Here is a 25,213-nt window from a genome sequence, read left to right on the forward strand (position 1 = left end):
GAGCTTACTATGGGCCAGGCACAGGAAACCAAGTCATAGAAGCTGACGTTCAGAGAGGTTGGTGACCAGCTCCAGTTGCACGGCTGGCCTCCTCCCTGAGCTCTAATCACAATGTTGTACGTCCATTGGCAACAATTTGTTCATCTGGAAAAGCTGAGGTGTCAAAACAAAACAAAACAAAAAGTTGTAGCCAGAAGCCAAGAATGGAACAGAACTGACGTCCGAGTATCTCCAGAGGGTGGTGATGCATTGCAATCAGTGAATAATAGTCTTGCTGAATGTAAATGGACAAACAATCTAACGTCACTTTTTTAGGAACAAAAACCCCTGACTCTAGCTTTTCAGAATCTTAGGGTATTTAAAATTTCCAACACTATGCCCTTTACTGCTGCCAAACCAACAGCTAAAGTGCTTTAGCTAGAAGCTTCTTACTCAAATGGGTTTCTTTAACAGACAATGATGGCTCCATAAACATAAGTAATAAAGGTCTTGTCTTTTCCTCTTGTGGATATATATTTCCATTGCTTTTCTGTCTTCAAACCTGCAACATTTATTTTTTATCCTGAGAAAGATTTTGTGAACATAGCTTACAAAATTCTAATGTAGATATCAGATATGGCTCTAACTCTGGACATATTACCCAATTTTCCTGGGTTTAGAAGTCCAGATTTAAAGAGAATACATTCTCAGTTGTAAGTAATAATAACAGCCAATTATTGCATGTATATCATATCCCACGTGCTTGACATGTACTATTATTCCCATTTTACAGTTGAGGAAACTGAGACTGTTTCCTGACAATGGCTTGCCCCATGTCACAGGAAATGACAAACTCAGCATTTAAAACTGGGGCTCTCTGAATCTGAAACCTGACATCATGCTGGACACCCCAGCAATGACAAGTATGATGCAAGCACAGTGACCTACCATGACAGCCTCAAAGAAGAAATGGAAATTCCAAAAGTAGGATTAGTCATATGTCTTTAGAATGGGATTTTGTCTACTTTGCAAAAGGCAAAGGTGGTTAGTAGGAGAAGTAGGGAATTTGGAGTCGAACTAGACTTAAATCCCACTTAATGATGTGACATAATCTCATAGTGATATAGTTTTCCTTTGTAACTTTACCAAAATTATAATTTTATATTTATTTGTGTAATTATATGGAATTTCTCCCCTACATGCTCCAAGAAATTTGAAGGCCTGGTTTTTTTGGATTTGTTTTAAAAGTTTATTTATTTATCCTGAGAGAGAGAGAGTATGCAGGAGGGGCAGAAAGAGAAACAGAGAGAGAATCCCAAGCAGGCTCTGCACCACCAGTGGGAAGCCTGATTCAAGACTCGAACCCACAAACCGTGAGATCATGACTCGAGCCAAAATCAAGAGTCAGACGCTAAACTAACTGAGCCACCCAGGTGCCCCTGAAGGCCAGGGTTTTTTAAACTTTTTTATTCCCTGAACCTAGTATAGAGCTTGGCACATAGTAAGTGCTCAATAAACATTTGCTAGGTAGGAATGAAGAGAGGGAGAGAGGGAGGGGAAAAGGTCACTGTTTGATTCTGAGTAAGTCCCTTAATTCTTCTCCCCTCAGTAACCTTTTTACAAATGCCCAAATTACCTCCTTGGGTTGATGCTGGACAATGTGATGAGTCTGTTTTCCACATAGTCCAGTCTCTGAATAGTGTTGATTTCAAAGAAATGTAGTTCATCCACAAAATATTAATTAAGAAGCATTTCCAATCCTTGTACCCACTTCATGAAAAGCCTTCAAGTTGCCCTAAAGCACTTCAGGGCACATACTATAATTCACAGCATCTCCTATACTTTTCAAGCTCCTCTGGGATCTCTGGTACACTACATCACAAAACTTTCTTGAGCCTCAGACTCATGCGTATGCTTGCAGACCTCAGTCCTTTGCCACACAGGCCTCTCTACAAGGTTGCCTCAGGACATGGCAGCTGGCTTTCCCCACGGTGAGTAAGTGATCTAAGAGAGTGAGAGACAGTGTGTTCAAGACAGAAACCAAATCCTGTTTATAACCTAATCTTGGAAGTGACATCTCATCACGTCTGTCCTATTCTGTTCATTAGGAGAGAATCAATAAGTCCAGCCACACTCAGGAAGAAGGGATGACACAGGGACATGAATGCTAGTAGGCAGGGATTTTGGGGGGCCACCAGAGACTGCCTACCTTATTCCTTTAAGTTATAACACAGTATTCCAAAGTTTGGACAGACTAATTTCTTAACTATTAGCCATGATTTCTTGTTTATTTTCTTGAATTTTCTTTTCACATCCTGCTTTTTGTTTGATTGGTTCTACTTTTTTCTCCAGTGTTTTGGAACTTATACATGGTATTCGTGTTGATTAATTGATATTTTTGTCAGGATCTGTATCTTACTACCTACCTAATAAGACAAGTCTCTTAGGATGCTTTTACTCCCCATCTACTTCTTTATTTTCTTAAAGTCATTTACACTCTTAGGTCTAGATGTGTGCTGTCCCATATGGTCACCCTAGACACATGGGGCTATTGAGCATTAAAATGTGGCTGGTCTGAATTGAGATGCACTTTGAGTATAAAATACACACTGGATTTCCAAGACTTAGTATGGAAAAAAAAAGTAAAATACGCCGTGAATAATTTTTATACTGATTATATTTTGATTATATTTCTGACTCTGGTGTGCAGTCAGGGTTGAGAATCACTACTGGCTTTAAAATACACAACAGTGGAAGAGGAAGAGGAAATGAGAACCTCTTATCAATAGCAAACATACCTACATTATCTGAAAATCAGAACAAACTAGTGAATGCACACATATACACACACCCTTTTAAAGCAGACATTAAAAAAACACAACACAATAGATTCACAGATATGTGGGTTGGTTGGCCAGAGTTTTGTGCTTAGAAATAGAAGATATGAGGAGTCTGAAATGGCTTTTTAAAATGATTTAATATTAAATTCTAAACCATAGCAAAGATTAGCTAGCCTAAGCCTGGCCCCTACTGACTCTAACAATCACAAGACTTTGTGACTTTGACCACAAGATTTCAAACCCTGTAGAAAAAAAAAAAAAAATGTTCTTGATGGTGTCTCCTCCTCTCTGTCCATTCAATGGATGCTGCTGGAAGACTGAGGACATTGGGGATGAAGGGATTTGTAGTCTGAAGACCAAATGTTCATAAACCCTAACTCTGACCCAATTTTCCAAACATGCTGAGCCAAACAGAAAAAAAAAATTTAGACTCTAATGTCCAAATGCTTGCAACTATTTTGGAGGGAGGGAACAGTGGAGAGGAGTTCTGTAGTAACTCTAACCATTGAAGGGGATTTCATAAACAGTCACTTGTTTATGTGCTAAAACTTGCCCAAACTAACACCCTTGAGAGATGACAGAAGGGTCTTACATATTTTGCTAGGAACCAGCACTCAGTTCTACAATGAGCTAGAAACTCAACCACCCGCAGGACTGAGACAAATGATCAAACACAGATGACACACTGGTAATGAAAGGCAGTGGCAGCTAATTAAATCTTGAATATTGATCACTGTGGTTCTCATGGTGGCCTTCCTACTTGACCATTTGTCCTTGAATTCCAACAGGCACTTTCCAATTTACTGCAAATACGTGGGATCTGGTTTTGTAGTTTATTATCAAAAGCAAGCACTGCAGGGGCGCCTGGGTGGCGCAGTCGGTTAAGCGTCCGACTTCAGCCAGGTCACGATCTCACGGTCCGTGACTTCGAGCCCCGCGTCAGGCTCTGGGCTGATGGCTCAGAGCCTGGAGCCTGTTTCCGATTCTGTGTCTCCCTCTCTCTCTGTCCCTCCCCCGTTCATGCTCTGTCTCTCTCTGTCCCAAAAATAAATAAACGTTGAAAAAAAAATTTAAAAAAAAAAAAAAAAAAAAAGCAAGCACTGCAGCTATGTTAAAGCCTAGAGGGAGTGCGTGTGAACAAATTTCTTTTCTAATCTTTCGAAGCAGAGAAGTGGATATTTAAGCATCCAGAACCCTCAGGGTCTATATATCATACCTCCCACCTACCGTATATCATCCTTTAGAACATGTATCGTCAAACACCTTTCAAAGTGCTTTCAAAGAACAATCTCTTGGGACAGGCAGGAAGTATTACTGACCCCAATTTAGGAGGCACCTGTCAGGAGAACTTCAGCAGCAAGTAATGGAAAACCCACTTTACATAATAAGAAACACTTATTATCTCACATAACAATTGCAAATAAAGACAAACTAGTTTTTCCACAGAGGAGAGGAAGTCAGTTACAATCACTACCTGACAAGATGGAATTTACATAATACTGGTTACCTACAATTTACAAAGAGTTGCAAAATAGCAACTGGAACTCACCAACTGCAGTCCTGAGTCAAAGTCGGATGCTTAACTAACTGAGCTACCCAGGCGCCCCTCCCATTTCTATTTTAAACAAGGTTTCCTCTACTCATTTTCACACAACCAAAGAGAGTTAGCATCAAACTCAGACACTAACGAGAGTGTTGGCACATTGGGCCCAGAGTGATACTTGCAGAGAAGAACATGTCCCAGGGTCAGAATTTGAGCAAACTTGAGGCAGGCACAGGAGGGGTCTGAGCTTGAAAGTTGCAGAAACTAGATGGTGAGGCTAACTTCAGAGTCAGGTTGCTGGTGAACCTCTATTTCAGTTCTTGGAGATCTGAGCAAAGCAGTTGGTAGAAGACAAAAGGGTCAGGAGAAGTCTAAGAGCATTCTGGACCCAGTTTTGGGGCACAAAGTCAGGGGAAGGGGATATTTATGGATCACCTACAGCATGACAAGCACTCTAAACACACATCCTCCTTAATCCACTAACGACACTAGCAAAATCATGCCTGGCATATTCTGCCTATGCCTTCAGAGCCACTCCTTACCGTTCTCCACCTTTGCACCCGGACATCATCAATGGTTCTCCAAGTGTGATTCCCTGATGAGCTGGATCAGCATCACCTGGGAACATGTTAGAACTGTAAAATCCATCCCCCATCAGCCCCCATTGAATCAAAGTTTGTTTTTCAACAAGACCTGCAGGTGATTCTGATGCTGGCTCAAGTGCCCGAACCACTAGACTTCATCAGAAGGCCCTCTTGCCCTCTGGATTCAGGTTAGGTTCATCAACCAGGAAGCACGTGTGACAGGTGAGAGGGAGGAGGTGTCTGAGCATAGGTTACTTGTTTCCCCAGCTGCTCACCCGTACGGTCCCATCAGTCTCCACAAAAGGTGTAGCTCCTGTCGGGTTGGCCTCTACAAGATGTGCTTCCTCTGTGTTCTGGTAACTGATCCTCTCTTCTTACATGTAGGGGTGGAAATGACCACTGTTTCCAGCCATGAGGTATGCACTATCTCTGTGCACCTTAACTTTGCCTGCAGACCCTTTATTACATTTTGTAGATGCAGTCTCTTTAATAATTTTACCAACTTCAGGGTGCCTGGGTGGCTCAGTTAGTTAAGCGACTAACTTTGGCTCAGGTCATGATCTCACAGTTCCTGAGTTTGAGCCCCGCATCAGGCTCTGTGCTATCAGCTGGGAGTCTGGAGCCTGCTTTGGATTCTGTGTCTCCCTCTCTCTCTCTACCCTCCTCTGCTCATGCGTTCTCTCTCTCTCTCTCTCTCAAATAAATAAACATTAAAAATTTTTTTAAATAATAATTTTACCAACTTCTCAAATTATGTATTTAGAAGACTAAATGTTGAAGGTATGCTTCAAAAAAGGTATGTTTCAAAAAAGAAACAGCTCTTCACAAGTTAACTTATAATTTTAAAGTATTAGAATCTAGAATCTCAAAAGACTGTTTTGGAACTCAAAAGAGAAAGAAGATTCCAAAGTTTATTCATAAGGGTAAACAGACTAGTATAGTCAAAATCATGTGTGAAAAAGATGAAAATGATTGGAAAACATACCTAGCCCTGCCCACAAAAAGCCCACACATTTTTTTAAATTTAAATATATATTATTTATATACATAATTTTAATTTTAATTTTAATTTATATCTATATATACTAGAACTGGCATACAAACCAGTGGATCAGGATAGATAGCTAAAAAGCAAACCAAAGTATACAAAATGACTCAATTTATTATAAAGGAAACCTTATAAATCAATTAGAAAAAGAAGAATCATGCCATTAATAAAAGGGAAATTGACTTAGGTATTAGTGGGAAATAAATCTATTTAGATTCTCACCTCACAATATCATCCAAATAAATCCTACATGAGTCTAAGAGCTAAATAAAAAAAAAAAAATAAGATTAAAAAATCACCACAAAATTAGAGGAAAAATATTTGTCCTAAGACTTTTTATTTATTTATTTTTTAAATTTTTGTTTTTAATCCTTATTTATTTTTGAGAGAGAGAGAAACAGAGTGAGAACAGGGGAGAAACAGAGAGAGGGAGACACAGAATCAGAAGCAGGCTCCAGGCTCCGAGCTGTCAGCACAGAGCCCAATGCGGGGCTTGTACTCACGGACCGTGAGATCATGACCTGAGCCGAAGGCGGATGCCTAACCAACTGAGCCACCCAGGTGCCCCTCCTAAGACTTTTTAAACCTAAAGTAAATGGAAAATAGTCACAAAAGAAGAAATGATATGATTATATTAAAATCTTTTAAAAATAATTACAAGGCAGGGGCGCCTGGGTGGCTCAGTCGGTTGAGCCTCCGACTTCGGCTCAGGTCATGATCTCATGGTCCGTGCGTTCGAGGCCCGCGTCGGGCCCTGTGCTGACAGCTCAGAGCGTGGAGCCTGTTTCAGATTCTGTGTCTCCCTCTCTCTCTGCCCCTCCCCACTCATGCTCTGTCTCTCTGTCAAAAATAAACAAACATTCTTTAAAAATTAAAAAAAAAAGTTCAGTCTCATTGAGCATCAGAGGATGCAAATTTAATAAGAGGAGAATATGTTCAGGACCTTGAGGTGTACAAATTTTCTTTAAAAAGACACAAGTATCGGGGCGCCTGGGTGGCTCAGTCGGTTGAGCGTCCGACTTCGGCTCAGGTCACGATCTCGCGGTCCGTGAGTTCGAGCCCCGCATCGGGCTCTGGGCTGATGGCTCAGAGCCTGGAGCCTGCTTCCGATTCTGTGTCTCCCTCTCTCTCTGCCCCTCCCCCGTTCATGCTCTGTCTCTCTCTGTCTCAAAAATAAATAAACGTTAAAAAAAAAAATTTTTTTTAAAAAAATAAAAAGACACAAGTATTAACTATAAAGGGAAAACATGGATAAACGAGTCTATTGAAATGGGCATCTTTTGCTAATGCAAAGTATAGTGAATATAGATAACAATACTGTATTGTAATCATCAAACATGTTAAGAAACTAGACCGTACTTATTCCAACCATTAAGGATAGATATGGATAGAAAGGATAATTATGTGACACTATAGGGGTGCTAATTATCACTACAATTGCAATCATAGTACAATATATAAATGTTTCAAATCAATATATTGCACACCTTAAATTCACACAATTTCATATGTCAAATATATTTCAATTAAAAAAAGAAAAAATTGACAGAGGAAAAAAAAAAGTAACCAAAACTAGACTCTTAACTGTAGAGAACAGAGGGGAGGTGGGTGAGGGACAGGGTAAAATAAATCGAGGGGATTAAGAGTACACTTACCATGATGGGCACTAAGTAATGATGTATAGAACTGTTTGTGCACCAGAATTATGTTATATGTTACCTAAATGGGAATTAAAAAACAACACTGAATACATGCTGCTGCCCAATCGCAGAAAAGGAAAAAAAATTTTAATTAAAAAAAAGAAAAAAAAGTGTATCTTTTGTTCATCAAAATACCACTTAAAGAAGAAGGCAGCAACCCAAAAGGTAGAAGATACTTGATACCTTACAAAGGATTTTAATCTAAAATATTAAAATTGTGGGGTGGCTCAGTCAGTTAAGTGTTCGACTTCTGCTCAGGTCATGATCTCACAGTTCATGAGTTCGAGCTCCACATCAGGCTCTCCTCTCTCAGTGCAGAGCCTGCTTCAGATCCTGTCTCCCCCTCTCTCTTCCCCTCCCCAGGTCATGCTCTCTCTCTCTCTGAAAAATAAATGAACATTTAAAATAAATAAAATATTAAAATTGCTTATCCTGTCTCCCCCTCTCTCTTCCCCTCCCCAGGTCATGCTCTCTCTCTCTCTGAAAAATAAATGAACATTTAAAATAAATAAAATATTAAAATTGCTTATCCTGTCTCCCCCTCTCTCTTCCCCTCCCCAGGTCATGCTCTCTCTCTCTCTGAAAAATAAATGAACATTTAAAATAAATAAAATATTAAAATTGCTTATACAAGTTGATGAGACAATTTAATTTAAAAATGGGCAAAATAAGGGCTCCTGGGTGGCACCTGGGTCGCTCAGCCAGTTGAGCATCTGGCCCTAGATCTCACTCAGGTGTTGATCTCAGTGTTCTGAGTTGAGCCATTGAGCTCCACACTGGGCATGAAGGCTACTTAAAAAAAAACATGTTTTTTAAAAGGACAAAATACTCAAATAGACTATTTACAAAAGAGGGTATTTCCAAATGGTCACTAAACACATGAAAAATAGTTCAACTTTACAAATCACCAAGAAATTCAAATTAAAGCCACAATGATAAATCCCTACATAGCCCAGCCAAGAAGCTAAAGTGAAAAAAGACTGATACTACTTTTAAAATGTTTGTTTATTTTGAGAGAGAGAGAATGTGTGCAAGCAGGGGAGGGGTAGAGAGAGAGAGAGAGAGAGAGAGAGAGAGAATCCCAAGCAGGCTCCAGTGTCAGCGCAGAGCCCGATATGGGGCTCAAACCCAGGAACCATAAGATCATGAGCCAAGATCAAGAGTCAGATGCTCTATCAGTCAGATACAGCAGTCAGAAACTGATACTGTTTCTTTTATTTAAATTTATTTACTTATTTTGATGGGGGGGGGGGGGGATCCCAAGCAGGCTCCACTCCCACCCTGTATGGGGCTCAATCTCATGACTGTGAGATCATGACCTGAGCCAAAATCCAGAGTCGGTCGTTTAACCCACTGAGCCACCCAGGTGCCCCAAGATTAATAGTATTAAGTGTTAACCAAAATTTGGAGAAGCTAGAGCTCTTATATACTCCTGGTAGAAATATAAATTGACACAACCATTCTGGAAATTGCTTTCTGGTGGTATGTATTGAAACAGAATATAGGCATAATCTATGGCCCAGGAATTCTACTCCCCGGGTCATGCCTATCAAAAATGCATACATATAGTCACCAAAGGAAATGTACAGAATTGTTCTTAATCCCAAACTGAAAACTCCCAGATGTCCATTAACAGCAGAACAGTTATGTACATTGTAATACATTGTAGTTATAAAATGGAATGCTGCACCTGAATGAGAAACCAAATGGGACTAATCTGTTGTTAGAAATCGGAATGGCGGTTATCCCTTTGTCAGTAATAACAGGATTGGGGGATGAGGGAGCTTCTGAAGATGGTGAGTGTTGTGGATGCTGATTACTTAGATGTGTTTGCCTTGTGATAATCAGACACTTTTCTATATATATCTTTATGCTTCAATAAAAGGGTTAAAAATAATAACCAAATAGCATTTTTTGTTATTTCTAAATTGATAATTCTCAAGGTTGGCAAGGGAACAGAAAATGGGTACTTTCATATACTGTTGGCAGAACTACAAATTGATTCTACCTTCCTGGAAAACACATTAAAAATATGCATAAATTTTTCTAAAGTCTATGCTCTTTGACCGATTAATTCCATCTACATGAATCTATCTTAAGGTGATTATCCACTCAAAAAACTGACAAGGAAAAAGATTGATGACAGGATGTAAAGCTATGCCTAAAACAACGTACACACAATACAATCCCAACTATTTTAAATACATTTAGAACAAAAAGAAAACACTGGAAGGAACCATGCCCAAATATGATTGTTATGTGTTGAATGTTTGTGTCCCCCACCTGCACACACACATTCATGTGTCAAATCCTAATCCCCAATGTCATAGTATTTGGAGGTGGGGCCTTTGGGAGGTATTTAGGTTAAGATGAGATCATGAGGGTGAGGCTCTCATGATGAAAGTAGTACCCCCCCCCCCTTTTTAAAGTTTATTTGTTTTGAGAGAGAATGAACAAAGGAGGGGCAGAGAAAGAGGGGGACAGAGGACCCAAAGCAAGGCCTGAACTCACAAACCATAAGATCATGACCTGAGCTGAAGTCAGATGCTTAACTGACTGAGCCACCCAAGTGCCCCAAGAGTACCCTTTTAAGAAGAGACGTGTGAGCTTGTTCACTCGCTCATTTGCTCTCACTCGCTCACTCACTCTCGCTCTCTCTCTCTCTCTCGCTCTCTCCATCATGTGAGGATACAGTAAGAAAACAGCCATCGACAAGCCAAGAAGAGAGATCTCACCAGAACCAGACCATGTGGGCACCCTGATCTTGGACCTCCTGGCTTCTAGAACGGTGAGAAATAAATATTTGTTCTTGGAGCCACCCCAGTCTATGGTATTTTGTTATAACAGCCAAATTAACAGAGCAAATTAGGGCAGTGATCAATAGTCAGATTTGGGTTTATGAGATTATGAATATTTTTTTATCTATTCTTTTCATTTTTTTCAAAATGTCTGCAATCTTTATGAATTACTTTTTAATTTCTTTTTAAGATATATTTCTTTATTTAAGTAATCTATACATTTAAGTGGGGGTCAAACTCAGAACCCTGAGATCAAGAGTCACATGCTCCACTGACTGAGCCAGCCAGATGCCCCTAAGTTTTTATTTCTATAAAGCATAATTATTCATTCACACATGAGTGACTAAACCCCATTGCACAAGTCAAACAAGAGAAAGATAAAGTAAAACATAATAAGTCCCCTTTAACATATTCTCACCAATCCCCCTTCCCCAAGTTTGGTTTCTTAAAGATAAGGACCAAGAAAAATTTATATGTATCTTTCCAGGTATTTTATTTTGTATTTGTAAACATGCGTACATATATAAGTAAATATGCATATCAGAGTTTTTTATTTTATTTATTTACTTTTATTTAAATTTTAGTTAGCATACAGGAGTAGAATTCAGTGATTCATCACTCACATACAACACCCAGTGCTCATCACAAGTGCCCTCCTTAATACCCATCAGCCATCTAGCCAACTCTCACCCACCTCCCTCCCTCCATCAACTTTCAGTTTGTTCTCTGTCAAGAGTCTCTGTGGTTTGTTGCCCTCTCTTCTTGTTTTCCCTCTACTTAGCACATATTCATCGATTTTGTTCTCTTAAATTCCACATATGAGTGAAATCATATGGTAATTGTCTTTCCCTGATTTATTTCGCTTAGCATAATACATTCTAGCTCCATCCGTGTCATTGCAAATAGCAAGATTTCATTCTTTTTGATGGCTAAGTAATATTCCAAAGTGTGTGTGTGTGTGTGTGTGTGTGTGTGTGTGTGTGTGTGTGTGTACATACCACATCTTTATCCATTCATCAGTCAATGGACACTTGGGCTATCTCCATAGTTTGGCTATTGTTGATAATGCTGCTATAAACAGCGGGGTGCATGTACCCCTTCGAATCTGCATTTTTGTATCCTTTGGATAAATACCCAGTCATGCAATTTCTGGATCACAGGGTAATTCTATTTTTAGTTTTTTGAGGAACCTCCATATTGTTTTCCAGAGTGGCTGTACCAGTCTGCATTCCCACCAGCAGTGCAAGAGGGTTCCCCTTTCCCTGCATCCTCACCAACATGTGTTGTTTCCCAAGTTGTTAATTTTAGCCGTTCTGACAGGTGTGAGGTAGTATCTCATCGTGGTTTTGATTTGTATTTCCCTGCTCATGAGTGATGTTGCGTATCTTTTCATGTGTCTTTTAGCCATCTGGATGTCTTCTTTAGAAAGGTGTCTATTCCTGCCTTCTGCCCATTTCTTAACCGGGTTGTTTGTTTTTTGGGTGTTGAGTTTGAGAAGTCCTTTATAGATTTTGGATACTAACCCTTTATCAGATATGTCATTTGCAAATATCTTCTCCCAGTCTGTAGGCTGCCTTTTAGTCTCGTTGATTATTTACTTCTCTGTGCAGAAGCTTTTTATCTTAATGAGGTCCCATTAGTTCATTTTTGCTTTTGTTTCCCTTGCCTTCAGCAACGTGGTTAGTAAGAACTTGAGGCAGCCAAGGTCAAAGAGGTTTCTGCCTGTGTTCTCCTCTAGGATTTTGGTGGTTTCCTGTCTCATGTTTAGGTCTTTCATTCATATCGAATTCATTTTTGTGTAGTGTAAGAAAGTGGTCCAGCTTCATTCTTCTGCATGTTGCTGTCCAGTTTTCCCAACGCCATTTGTTGAAGACTGTCTTTTTCCCGTTGGCTATTCCCTCCTGCTTCGTTGAAGATTGGTTGACCATATAGTTGTGGGTCCATTTCTGGATTTTCTATTCTGTTCCATCAATCTCCGTGTCTGTTTTTGCACAGTCCCATGCTGTCTTGATCATTACAGCTTTGTAATATAGCTTGAAATCCAGAATGGTGATGCCTCCAGTTTGGTTTTTCTTTTTCAGGATTCCTTTGGCTCTTTGGGGTCTTTTGTGGTTCCACACAAATTTCAGGATTGTTTGTTCTAGCTCTGTGAAAAATTCTGGTGCTATTTTGATAGGGATTGCATAAAATGCGTAAATTGCTTTGGACAGTATGGACGTTTTAACAAAATGTGTCCTTCCAATCCAGGAGCATGGAATGCTTTTCAATTTCTTTTGTAAGTGCTCTACAGTTTTCAGAGTATAGATCTTTTACCTCTTTAGTTAGTGTTTTTTAAATTATTACTTACGAACAGCCTTCAGGAAACTGGCTACTCCCAGTATAGTGTTTTGTTTGACAGACATAATGATTTAAAAGGTTGCATAGCTACACAAATAGTACTCTTCTACAACATAAACAGCTTGGCACCTGTTGTCATGTACCTGGCCCTTCACAGTTTTAATACGTGCCTGACCTACCTAGGTTTTTGTCTTTGTCACCCTCATCTCTTTAACATATTGCTTTGTAAAATTAAAAAAAAAAAACACAAAAAAAAACCCCACAAAACACCAAATAATAAATATGTTTGCATATCAGTATATCTGCCTCATTCTTTTCCACTTAGCATTCCATAGTACCCATTATTTTTATAATCAAGATTTTGGAAAGCACATATTTTATTTTAAAGGAGTTTAGATGCAAATTTTCAATTTGATTCAAGTTTCCAGAATGTGTTCTTGTCTCACATAGCTCATTAGGTATGAAGCAGGAAGTCTTTTAGTCCCTGTTTAATTTTTCATCAAAGATGGTTTGTGAAAGGGTGCATCAGTGATCTGGAAGGCGTTCTTATACTGAATGCTACATCAAGAAAGACTCCTGTTTGCACAGTGGAAAAGCCAAATTATTATTTAGAAACTCCCTTGAGGAAACTTGCTTTTTGCACAGAATGGATTATTTGTCTAAATGTCAAAGGACTCTATAATTTTTGTAAATATTTCTCATGCCCAGAAAACAGTTGGTTGAATATTTTGTGATTCACAATTGCCTCTGTCATTCTAGATGTAGCTTAAATCTTTGATTATACTCAGTTCCATACATTTCTGCATACTGTCTTATATTATATATTCCAATCATTTCATTTAAATATTTAAGCCCTGAATCCCCCAAATATGGTAATTTCTTGGAGAAAAGGATTCTTGAATCTCTATGTAGACAAAATAAAACCCAGGCACCCACCTGGCTCTGTCTCAACAGGGAGTTGCAGACTGATTCCAGCAGTCAAGAGTAATTAGGAGTAATTCCAATCTTACTGGCATCTCTCAAATATCATTAAAGTGGATCCAAATCATAGCCTATGGTGACAGTTCTCCAAATGCTCTTTCCCTAGTCATCTGCATTACCTATCTTTCTCAAAAGTCTGGCTAAATGCCTTTCTTCCTGTAGCTCTCTCTAGTGTCTCCCTTTCCAAAGCCAATCCCCATCCTCACTTCTCTGTTCTTCCCAATGAATTGTCCCCGATGCATTCTTTGGAACCCTGGAGTAGGGGGCAGACAAGGAAGGGCACAATCCCATCAGACAACACCAAAATAAACCTAGCAGGAGGGGAGAAGGCATGAGAGATGGGACAAAATCTAGATAGTTCTGCTTAATATATTTTTTGTGCATGTTAACTAAACCTACCATGACTATATTTTTCAGATGAACAATTTATATGCACAGTCGACAACAGGGCAACATATTGAAGCTCAGATTATTTTGGAAAATCAAGGGAGAGGTTTTTTGTGGTCTGTTTGTTTCTTAAGAAGAGAAAGAAAGTGACATGTATTGAGTGTAAGATACTGTGGAATACATGTGGATTCACATGTGATTTTGTTCAACTGGCACAACAACCCTGAGAAGAACATTTTATATGTGAGAAATGTAACAGACACCTTTGGTGTATCTGTCCATCCATCTCCTAAGGAGCCCTGCGTTCTCCAGGGATTGTCCTGTCAAATTCCTGGTCCACAAAGGGACTGGCTTCTCTGGCCAGCTCTGACTGGTGTAAGCATGTGACACAAAGTGGGCCAATCAGATATTCTCTCGCAGAAATTTGGAATTGCGATTCAGAGAGGGAACCAGAACTTGTAAGACAATTAATCCTCTCCGAGAGTGGGTCCTCATGTCTGGAGAATCATTGTTGGAGGATTGCCATGGTGGGTCGGGTCGTGTGTTGAGAATTCAGTCAACTCTAGAAGCTGGGAGAAGTTCATGCCCCTGCTTACAAAGGGTGAGAGATGGGTAAGTCTGGTGGAGGTGAAGTGGGTGGGGAAGGGGAAACTCCGGGGCAAACTTGATGATGTGTAGGGACAAAAGAGAGGAGCCCTTGATTGGCGCGTTGCTGGGAAACTTTGGGAACACTGGAGAGATTTGGAAAATACCCTGGGCAGTGTGCAGGGTGACCCCTTCTCTGTCCTTCCCTTGAACTCCACAGTACAAGTGGCTGAGTTGCTCATGAGAGACTCCAGAGAGCAGGTTGTTTCCAGAGTGGTGCTGAGTCAGGTGTCAGGGGTGGGACAAGAACAGGGAGTGAACATGGGGACAACCTGCATTATTTGGGCTGAGTGGGTAAACTCAGGGGCTGTGGAAGGTCCATGTGGAGAAGGAATGGGTAAAGCTGGATAACAGACAGCGAGGAAATCTGACATGAAAAGAGAAAAAAAGGTGAGTAACAGAGTAAAAGTCTTGTTTTGTGGGTGGTGTTTTGTTATTCCCAGGTCTTGGTTCAAGTTCTTTCCTGCCCCTGCTTTCTGGATGACATACTGTGTACTTACTATAAATTCTCTTTTTTAGTTCAGCCTAGCTCAAAGTTGGGTACGGTTGTGGCTGAAAATCTTCATAATTACAAGGAATCTATGGTTGCTAGAGATTAAATTGGTTGAGAAAAGTTCTGTGGCTACTTAGTGGTAGGAGATGGGGTTCAGACCCTGGTGCACTCTCCCCCTCGCACTCTGCTGAGTGACACTGGCCAGACTGTTTATCCCACAAACACAAGCTAATGCCCAGCCTAGTGGGGTCCCTTCCCCCTGCCCAGAACAGGCTTAAAGGCCATTCCTTCATCGCATTTAGGTCTCAATTCAATTGTCATTCAGAGATACCTACCCTAACAACCTCACCTAAAATAGTCACTCTCCAGCCTCTTTCTGTTTTATTATGATTTTTTTCCCCAACGCTTATCACTACCTGAATTTATGTTACATAGTTATTTCTCTATCTGCTCCCACCAGAATATAAGCTCCTTGGGGCCTGGGATCATCTCTTGTTCATCGTCATATTTTCAGTATGCTGGCTGGAATAGTATTTGACTTACAGAAGGCACCCAACAGATATTTGTTTAACCACTTTATTAAAGTCCAATCTGTTTGGGGCACCTGGGTATCAGTTAAGTGTCCAACTCTTGATTTCAGCTAAGGTCATGACCTCACGGTTCATGGGATCAAGCCCCATGTTGGGCTCTGCGCTGACAGTGTGGAGCCTGCTTGGGATTCTCTGTCTCTCTCTCTCTCTCTCTCTCTCTCTCTCTCTGCCCCTCCCCCACCCCACTCTCTCTCTCAAAAATAAATAAACATTGAAAAAAACAACAACAACTCTGATCTGCTTCTGACTTCCATGCTATTTTCATGGTCTCACAGTGCATGATACAATTCTAGAACCACTGGATTAAGGATGAAATTCATGTCTGAAGGGCATGGGGAAAGTTGGCTCATCTTCACAAAGGGAAGTGCTGGCTATTCGCAGGGACAGAAGGCATGAGGGAAGTTGAGGCAGCATGCTGTGGCCCAGCATTTATATGAACCGAACTGAAAGTTGGTAAATTCATCTCTAGCTGTTGTCTCCTAGTTAGTTCCCTGGCCTGGGCAAACAGAGCTCCAATGACAGTAAAAGTACTCTTGTTCCCATGGTGCCACACGTTAAATTGCAAACGATGTCTACTTTGCTCTTGGGTTAATATTATTTTCTGGGTCCGTTCCATAAGGATGCTCACGTTTGTCATTCTCACTGTCCCTGAGCTCACGTGTCAGCCTGAGGCAGGTTCTGGCTTGCTGAGGGTACCCCGTCCCTCCAGGAGGAAACCTCCTGGAGACTCACTTGGAAGCTGAGGGAGGAGGCAGACAAAATAGCCCATGCTCTCATCGGAGCCTCTCCAGGCTCTTTCACTGTGTAATTCTGAAACCGCACTATCAAACAGGGAGTCACTTTGGTTATGGCTTGTAGATCCTGTCCCCCACCCCTAACGCATATACCAATGTTAATGATGGCTCCTAACTTGTTACCCTAACACATGTGTTGTTTCATCTATTGATTAGTTCGTGCCTGCACATTACTCTTAATGATCCTAATGTCTTCACTTTCACAGCACCTAGTAAGTAAGAAACTCACCATGATGAAATACATGGCTGGATTGGGTTCTTCAGCTAGTTAGTGTGGCAAGGCCAGAATTGAAACTCAGACCTCTAGGCTCCAAGATCAGGGCTCTTCCCACTGCACCTGACTTTCTATCTTTACATTCAAAGAATGGTTTTGCTATAATAATTATTTTTCATAACTATGTTGTGTTGCTAAATACGCAGAGTCTTTGAGGGCCACAACTTCAGGGAAAGCTAAAGATAAATCAGCAGCCTGTAAGAGACACTTGGTAGCTTTTATTTGGTAAATTACAACACTAAATCAGACATTTCCCCAAGTTTGGGTGATAGACTCATTTCTCCTGAGAGCTGAGACTGATGCAATGAAAAGATTTACAGCACCCATCACCACTGCCCCGGACGCAGTGCCTGGAGACTTCGAACCAGCAGCGTGGAGTCAAAGTCCCCAACTGGTTCAGTTCCACAGATAGCAAAGGACACTTCGCTCCTCAACTGACTCCTACCAAAATTAAAAACCTGGCGTTGGAATGGCCGAGCAGATGTCTTTCTTTTACCAGACTCCTCATAGAAAATAAAGTGGTGAATTCAGTAACTCTCTACCTAATTCCAGCAACTTTAAAGATGTTAATAATTAATTCCAATTTTCCCTCCCTTCCACCACTCACTCATGCCAGACAAAGGGGAGTCAATGTTTGTTTGAACTATCCAGATAATTGCTTATTCTTTCCACTTGCCTGAGCATGTTCTAAAAGCATAGATATCAATTACCACCAGGAAGTGGTTTTCCCCCTTACGTCTTTGTTTTATCATTTTTTTAAAAGTGTAATGTGATCAGACGGATAGTTCCAGTGCCCAGAGGCTGAGACATGTAAACAGATTGGGATGGCAGAAGGAGAAGGGCCCTGACTGTATATGGAGATCTATAGGTGGGAGACAGGACTTACACGAAAGAAAGACAGCAGGAATAAATGTCCTTACACTTTGCCTTTATTTTTTTCAATTTTTTTCAATTTTTTTTTTTTTTTCTAGTTTAGAGAGAAAGAGAAAGGAGAGAGGATCTTAAGCAGGCTTCGTGCTCAGAGCAGAGCCCAATATGGGGCTCGATCCCACAATCCTGGGATCATGACCTGAACAGAGATCAAGAGTTAGATGATCAACCGACCGAACCACCCAGGCCCCCTAAACTTCACTCTGAAAATCCTAGTCTTGTACCCAGCAATTCCACTTCTGAGAATTTATCCTTCCATCAGTGGGGGTCTAACCTGAAAAAGAGCAATCTCTCTGAGGGGTTACAGCAGGGCTGTCCAGAGCGGAGCACCATCAAGAAGCCTCTCCAGCTCCCTAGCCAGAGAGGAAGTAGGTGAGAGGACCAGGGTCTAGAGTCACCTGATGGAAGCGAGGACCTCAATGCACCTGCCGGGCAGTGGTGGGACCACTGAGGAGAGAAAGACTCAGTGCAGGAGCCCAAGGCCCCTCCACCCTCTCCCATTCTTACCTCCCACTGGACAAGTCCCCCTGGAAATGGATGGACACAGGAATCTGAGGAGGCCAGCCTGCAGGGTCTTCCCACTGCCAGGGACACAGAGTCTTCAGGGAGGGCAAGAAGTGGCTCTGAGGGCTCACAGGCCCAGGAAAGCAACCTAGAGTGAAACAATATGTATTTTGATAAGTAAATTGCTTGCAAATAGGTAGGTGAGGTCATAGATGCCTGTCCCTTCTTACAAAGAGTTTAGATTTAAGAGAAACGAGATCATCAGAAGCACTCCAGGATAAGAGGTCCCGGAAATGTAACAAATATATGTGGAATAAAAGCTAGAGTTCAGATAGATGAAAGTAGAACACATATTTGTAAGTAATAAGAGACAGAGAGGGGAATAACCCTGGCCGAAACAGAGAAAACAAGCCAAGGCAAACTACACACTACGGTTTACTTTCTCACAAATGAGCTGGGCCTTACTCATAACAGTAGAGTGTCAAAGTAATTCCCTGCATTATGACGTGAGTGGGGCCAGTGACAAAGAATCATAGAAGGTATGATTCTCTATCTTGAAGTCTTAACTGCATGTCCAGGCACATGTTCAGTATCCGGAGACTCTGTACTTTATATCCTGATAAATGATCAGAAATAAAGGATGAAATGGACAAAGCGACAGTAACACAAGGGGTCATGATGAAGTTGGGGTATAGACCTCTAGGGATGTGATCAGAATGATTAAAAATCGGCAGGCAACTCAAAGGGAGGACTAACAGTGATCACCTAATTGTTATTTGGCCAAGAAAAGCCTAAACAAACAAACAAACAAACAACCTATGAAAACTACAAATACTGTATATCACTAAAAAATAGTAAGATAAGAAAAATCTTAGAATAAGGCCAGGCCTTTAGATTGAATACATTTAGATAAAATAACACTATGTTGTCTGATTTTTCTCCTTTTGCTACAAAGCTGTTTGGTAACTACCGGATTTTATGACCCCTGAACCTCTTCCTATTCCCAAGATTCTATGATCCTGCCCTATTTTGTTAACACAGCTTGTTTTCTGTAGAAGGCACAAGCTGAACAGATTCCTAGAGTTAAGAGCAGATTTATATTTAATTGATATCTTGCCAGGTGATTCACTCGCCATCCATCACCACTATTGGCAGCAGGAAAATTGCTCTCCTCAAAGGAAAGAGGAAACGTAGCGGCCACACCCTCATCCCCTGCAGACCCCTTCACCATGTTTGTGCCAGATGAACATAACTTCCTTTAGCTGCAGTTCTTTGGACCACATGCATCACTTGACCCCTGTGTAATCAGTGTGCAAGTTGGTCAGAAGTTCAGGGTCGGCCCTGGTGCAAGAAACATTGTCTAAACAACGGATGGCGATGGCTCCGCGGCCTCTCGTTCTTTTTGAGAATTTGACTATGAGGTATATGTGGAGAGAATTTAGTTTCCGATTGTTCTAGTGGTGGTACTGTTGTGAAGGTGGAGATTTCCTGATGCCAAGAGAGGTAGCAATTCTCTCAGTGGCTTACTATCTGCAGTGTGGCTTTGTGAGTGGTTCCTGAAAGCCTAGTCTTGAGCGTACTTTTCCCCTCCCAATGACTTGATAAGCCACGTAATATATCCGCAGTAAATCCTTTCCTGCTTGAACTGGTTGGAGTGGATTCTGTTCTCTGAAATTGAGCCCTGACTGATAGAAATGTAATTTCTGCATTAAAGGCATTGCAGCCTTTTGGGAAGAGAGGCATGTGAACACGTCCCTGAGGATGTTGCTGTAATTCAGGTGCATACAGAGTACCCTGGACGCAAAGAAGAGCAAATATCTAAACTTGAGGGTGCAAAGGAATGATTCACTGAAGGCAGCACTGAAATCTGAAACACTGAGGAGGTTAGCAGAAGCGCAAGAAAAGGAGGGCATTGCGCACCAAGGAAATGGCAAAGATACAGATGAGAGGGTCGAGTTACAGAGTTGAGTTGAGGGGCAAGGACAACGAGAGAAGAGGCTGGTCAGGTTGCAGGTGTGTGTGCGTTAGAGCTACAAGAAAGTTTGGATCTGTTCTCGCACAATCCATTTATCTTACATATCCAAAAACTGAAGCCAGAGAGGTGACATTGACCAGGTCAAGACCAAAAAACTAGCTTCCATGTCCATGCTAGAGCACAGATCTTCTGACTCCCAGGTCAGTGTCCTTCTAGGTATTATGTGTTGATTCCTAAATGTATCGTGCAGTGGTGAATGTTATAAACAACAGAATAGAGAAAGTGGGTGAGTGACAAAATGTTCAAAGAGCTGAGAAGGGCGAGGCTGTTTAGGAGCCCCTGTGAGTACCCTGAGCCAGAGTGGCAAGAACTCTCTGACTTCGCTCTTCCGTGTAGCAGGAGACTCCTGTGGCACATTCCTGTCCATCAGCCCTTTGCCTAATGTATGCTTCCAGTGGTCCATGTAGGTCAGTCGTCACAGCTGTTCTGTAAACCAGACGCCTTGGTATCCTGATCACTGGACATAAAGGAAGAAGACGAGAGAGACTCTCGGTCGGTAGAATCACTCAGATCTGTGCTCAAAGCTGCTTTTGGAAAAAATTGTGGGGATTATACTCTCCCCTTCATCCTCCACATCCAAAAATCATTTATCAGTCTCTTCAACATCCATCCATCCACCCATCCATCAGTCCAACTGTCCATCCTTCCACCCCTTCATTTATCCACCCACCTATCCTTCTCACCATTTATCTGCTAATATTTCTATGTATCTATTTATTCATGTATCTACAGCTATAAAATGTCAAATCCTCACCTAGTGCTTCCCCTATGTCAGGCAGTGCACTTTATGTGAATGAACTCAGTTCCTGTAATCTTCACATCCCTGTGATGTATTGTTTTTTTATAAATTTACTTATTTTGAGAGACAATGTGTTGGGGAAGGGCAGAGAGAGAGAGAGAGAGAGACATTTCTAAGCAGGCTTTGTGCTGTCAGCGCAGAGCCTGATGCGGGGCTTGAACTCACAAACCATGAGATCATGACCTGAGCCGACATCAGGAGTCGGTTGCTTAGCCAACTGAGCCACCCAGGCGACCCTGTGATGCATTGTTTTTATCTCCATTTTACAGATGAGGAAATTAGACACAGAGAGATTAAGTCACTTGCCCAAGGTCACACAATTCCTATCTATCTGTCTACCTTCCTTTGTGTTTACATCCCTTCTCGCTCCTTGAAGGGTGATTCATCCCACTGATGACAGAGTTTGTTGCTTCTATTTTTCAGTTACCTCTCCACCTGCCTTCTTTCAAGTCAGTTCAGGCTTCCTCCCCAGCCACCTGGCCAGCTCCTGATTTGGGGTGATTGCAATAGTGTTCCTACCAGTCGCTCTGACTTCCTCCACTTCCTCTCCCTCCACACTTGACATGTTTCCCCGGCACAGGTAGAGTGATTTTTGTAAACAGTGTTTCTCCAGGGAGCTGTCCTGAGCATCGAGGATGTCTGGCAAGCCTGGCCTTGCACCACTGTTAGCAGAGGCACCCCTCAGTCACTGTGAGAAAGGAAATGCCCCCAGACATGTTCGGACATCAGCGTTGAGAACCTCTGTTAAAAATCCTACATAAGATCATCTCTCTTAAACCTACTTAAAATCCTTAGGTGGGTTTTAACAAACAAGTATTAAACAAATATTTGTTAATCCCTTCCCAAACCAGGCACTGGGCTAAGTGGTGGGGAGATAGCAGTGAACAGCCAGTCACGGCCCCATCCTCATGAAGCATACTATTTAGAGGGGATGCCGGATATTGAACAAATCCTCACGGATGAGTTCAATGTGGCACAGAAGTGCAGTCAGGGGGCACTGAAAGTCTGAAGAGCCAGGAAAGATCCCCTGAAGGATCAAAGATTTAAGCTATAACCCAAAGAGCAAGCAGGAGGCAACGGGGCACAGCGGGCAGCAGGGACAGGGTGAGCGTTCTGGGTAGAAGACCCGCATGGGCATAGTTCTCAAGGAAGAGAAAGGCATGTTGGGTCCTGCAACCAAAAGCCTGGTGAAGCCAGGGCAGAGCAGTTTGGTGAGATTGTTTGCCAACGTGGAGATAAACCACAGATTCAGTGTTTGACCCAACAACTTAGAGGCACCAAATGCTACCTATGAGATGGGAAGGAGATAGGGGAGTGGCTATAGATGGGTAAAGGATCAAGGAAGGAATTTTTATATTTGTACATTTATTTGCTACCTTTATTTATTTACTCGAGTGGAGCAAGATACAGTAAAACCATGGATTGTAAGTAACTTGTTCTGCGAGTGTCCCACAAGATGAACAAGCATTTCTAATAAATTCTAACTTGATAAACGAGCAATGTCTTGCAATACACATAGTTTGTGATGCCAAACGTCATGTGATCACAACTGAGCCAATGGTTCTTCTCTGTCTCTCTCCTTTCTCTTTCCCTGTGGGATTGTGGGTGATCATCTCCCATACTCGGATGCTCGGTCTCAGGCCACGGTGTTTAGCAGAAATCAGTGATGTTTCAGAACGTTGGAAGGTGCCCACAGCTGGCACTAGTGTATTTTTTGTCACTTCAAAGCACCTATGAACGGTCCTTTGTTTTTCCATACAAAAGTAAGCTTAGGAATGCTTTGCTTCCTTCTAGGTCAGGCTGCCTACAGATATAGACCATTTTTCTCTGCTGCCTTATTGCCAGTTACATTACATACAGTAAATGACAAAAGTTTACGAATACTGTATTGTAGTCAACATCTGTGTGAGCATATTCAATGGCCCCCATCCAGAAAAAGATTCCATTGAGCTAAAAGATTGCAGTGATTCCGTTAGTGATAGTGAAATCATCCTACACAATAATTCTCCTCTCTCTTGTCTCCCTCACACCAGCCACGAAGGTTTTCAAAGGTAAGTGCAGGTTAATTTATTTTTCTTTGCATTTTGTATTTTCTTTATTTCATATTATATTACAGTATTATCATCATTTTTATATGAATATTTTTGGGTTGTGGAACGAATCATCTGGGTTTCCATTATCTCTTACGGGGAAATTGGCTTTGATATGCAAGTGCTTTGGATTACAAGCATGTTTCCAGAATGAATTATGCTCGCTAACCAAGGTTTTCCTGTATTTCCTTTCTGCTCCCAGCCACCTGACTTTTGTCCAAGGAGAGTGCAAACTCAGATGGGTGCCTGGAAGCAGGGAGATAGAGACAGCATGTTTCCAGCAGGAGGAGAGGAACCAGAAAAGAGGAGGATGCTGCAGACACAGGAGCGAGGGGAGTCACGGGGGCGTCTGCTGGATGGGACACTGAGAGCAGTAATCCTCAGTGATGCCTCAGGTCCTTACAGGCTCCTAGGGACAGAATTGGTGGGAAAGTCTTCTCACAGAAATGAATTGTGCCAATTATTCAATTACCTGCACTTATAAAAATTGGCATGATAGTTGGTGCCTGCAAGAGGCAGCTCAGGGGAAGCTGTAATTCAAAACTGAGATAGATTAGCTGAGCTCCTTGATGAGAATCTCTTTGACCTCTCCCTTCATTTAGTGGAGCTCTGGCCATCTCTTGTCTCCTTTTAGGAAAATTGATTTCGGTTGCAGTTGATGGCTTTCAATAGCATAGGCACAGCCCATAGGTACAGAGCTGGGAGGTGGGGAACGCTCTCCCCGCTGCAGAAGACAGTCTTTCTACCTCCTCTACCCTCTGATCCCAAGGACGGCCTACGGTGATGTTCTCTTTCTTCAAACAGTGGGAAGAGAACCAGATCCCCAACACTTCTGTTCCCAGGAAAGAAAAGCTCTGCCAACGTTAGTACATTACATTGCAGACGATTCTATGTTCTTCACACATAATTATGCAGATGCTATCAACATGTTAGACCCTGAAAATTTTTTTTAAAGATTTTATTTTTGAAGTAATCTCTATGCCCAGCATGGGGCTCAGACTCACGACCTCGGGATTAAGAGTCACATGCTCTTCCAACTGAGGCAGCCAGGTGCCTCAACTCTGAATTCTTTTTAAAAAGGGAAAGACAGTAGCTTCTCTATATCTCATGGCCTGTTGCTTACCTACCCTTTATAAAGCTTAACACATGATACCTAGTTCTCTTCTTTTCATGTTTATCATCCCCACTATTCTGTACATTTTCCAAGAGCATCCTTATGTTCCCAGTGCCTAGCACAGGGCCACTTATAGTGACAAAATACCACTGTTTAGTCAAATTATTTAAAGAATGTGTGAAATGTATTTAAGAGGAGAAAAAAAACCACACCAGTATGTAAACATTGGCTATAACTATATATTGAGAAACGTGTCTTTAGCAAAATATCAGAAGAGCATTTGTAGTTAATTCATAAAATAATGAAATGTATTGTGGAGGTTTCCCTCATAAAGTTATGTCCATTAGGAATTTTAAAAACTTTTTTTCTTTTGAGGAGGACCTGGGTGGCTCAGTCAGTTAAAGGCCCTGACTCTTGGTTTTGGCTTAGGCTGTGATCTCACGGTTTGTGAGTTGGAGTTCTATGTCAGGCTCTGTGCTGACAGCGTGGAGTCTGCTTGGAATTCTGTTTCCCTATCTCTCTCTCCCTCTTCCCTGCTCACTCTCTTTCAAAATAAGTAAACTTAAAAAAAAAGAAAAAAGAAAAAACACTTTTTCTTGAATAACTTTAAACACACAAAGTTGCTCAACAAGGGGGCACCTGGGTGGCTCAGTCGGTTAAGGGTCTGACTTTGGCTCAGGTCACGATCCCACGGTTTGTGGGTTTGAGCCCCATGTTGGACTCTGTGCTGACAGCTCAGGGCCTGGAG

The sequence above is a fragment of the Panthera onca genome, chromosome A2 (assembly GCF_046562875.1).
Source record: "Panthera onca isolate mPanOnc1 chromosome A2, mPanOnc1 haplotype 2, whole genome shotgun sequence".
Classification (NCBI taxonomy): domain Eukaryota; kingdom Metazoa; phylum Chordata; class Mammalia; order Carnivora; family Felidae; genus Panthera; species Panthera onca.